Genomic DNA, 1817 nt, shown 5'->3' with positions numbered 1-1817 from the left:
GGAAAAGAGTTTCCCTCACCCTTGTAGGCTCCTTTGGCTGGTCTAGTCATTGACAGAAGACAGATGAACAGGAGGAAAACAAATATTTATGGGAGCCTCACGGGAGGTCAAAGGCAGTGGTACAACAGCGACCAGGCTGAAGCAGGTCCATGTATTACAGGTTACACACCAGGCTCCCAGGTCACCTACCCCTATTGTGTGGATGCCTCCCTCTCAGTTTATACTGGGGCCTCAGGGCAGTGTCCCCTATGACCAGATGGCAGATGAGGAAGTAACTTGGTCCTGGTCAATGAGTAAATGATATGTTGGTGTGAGCACAAGATGGCCACTGTTGTGTTACTGCCCACTCCAGGGGGGCCCTGAAAGAGAAGGTTGATTTTTAGCTCGGAGCACCTATCATTCATCCAGAGGAAGAGGAGAAGAGATAAGAGTAAACATGCAGAAATGTGGTGAGAGCTTGTAGATGTTCTCTTCCATTGCCTCATTTGCTCAGGGAAAAAGGAAGTGAGGTCACCAGCTGAGAGTGAGGTGCTGGAGCTTTGAAAAGAGAAATCATGAAGCAGTCGTCAAGACAGGGGGAGAATAAATGGAGCTAGAGTATGATGCGGGACAGCATCAAGGCTCACACGACTGGTTAGTGATCATAGCACTGGACTGTGCATTTTATGATGCAAATCTGTAAAATAAGCTTTAACTACCTTTCTGATAAACTCAGATTGACTCTGAAGAAGTCATGTGCAATTTTAGGGGGAGGCTATAGCTCAGTGGTAGAGCACATGCTAAGCATGCATGAGGTCATGGGCTAGATCCTCAGTACCTCCATTAAATCAAACAAACAAACAAACAAACAAATAAACCTAATTACCCTCCCCCCCAAAAAAACCCACAAAAAGTATTTTTAAAAAGTGGGGAGGGTATAGCTCAGTGGTAGAGTGTATGCTTATCATGCACGAGGTCCTGGGTTCAATCCCCAGTACCTCCATTTACATAAATAAATATATAAATAAAACCCAATTACACCTCCCCCTCAAATTTTTTGAAAATGCAAGAAGTCATGTGAAATTTTTCTTCATGACTTTAATCAGTATATCTTGAAATTTCAGTGGTATTAGAAACCATTCTAAACAGTTTAGCTTCGTCTGTTCAAAGGTAATGTTTTTTTTCCTAGCTAATGGCACAACCTATGGATTGAGAGTTGAGAAGAGCTGAAAAGAATGCTTATGTTTAAATATTTGGAAATGCCAGTTTCAGCATTGACTGTTTTGTATTAACTCTATCTTCCCTTTGTCCCTGTAGAACTCTCCCATATGTGTTCCTTGATGAGACTTGAGGTGTGTGCAAAGGCGAGGTCCTTAAATAAAAATTGTTCACACATCCACTGCCTCATTCCACAATATATCTGAATTCAGAACAACACAACACAGGCTGAAACACTTAATTTTGAATACCAGGCTACATTCTTCACAAAATTAAGAATAAGCTAGAGAAAGATTAGAAGCCCTAAGGTATTTAAATATTAAATGGGGCATCCCAGAAACCAATGTCTAGAATAGTCTTTGTTGACAACTGGGAGATATTCTCACTCTGCGCCAATACACCATAGTGGAATAATATGACTTTCTCCCCTTTTTCGAGCTTGGTAAGGGGAGATAGGAAAGACGATTTTACATAACCTTGAACACAAGTAGTTTCTCAGGCAAGTAATTTTTTTAGAAAAGACCATATATGGAAGTTGAAGATCTGGAAAGATCTTGATTTCTTTTCAAAAAAAATTTATCGAAGTATATCTTACATGTAAAAATTAAGTATACAATTGA

At 40.5% G+C, this 1817-nt stretch overlaps 1 non-coding gene across 1 annotated transcript; it reads left to right on the top strand.

The window, feature by feature from the left end:
• Positions 1 to 909: 909 nt before the first annotated feature.
• TRNAD-AUC (transfer RNA aspartic acid (anticodon AUC)) lies at positions 910 to 982 on the top strand. Its single transcript has one exon. It is a non-coding gene; the product is annotated as a tRNA-Asp (tRNA).
• Positions 983 to 1817: the final 835 nt, after the last annotated feature.

The sequence above is a fragment of the Vicugna pacos genome, chromosome 6, assembly GCF_048564905.1.
Source record: "Vicugna pacos chromosome 6, VicPac4, whole genome shotgun sequence".
In the NCBI taxonomy this organism is placed as follows: domain Eukaryota; kingdom Metazoa; phylum Chordata; class Mammalia; order Artiodactyla; family Camelidae; genus Vicugna; species Vicugna pacos.
The sequence above is the reverse complement of the archived record's forward strand: the minus strand, read 5'-3'. Positions and strand labels throughout refer to the sequence as shown.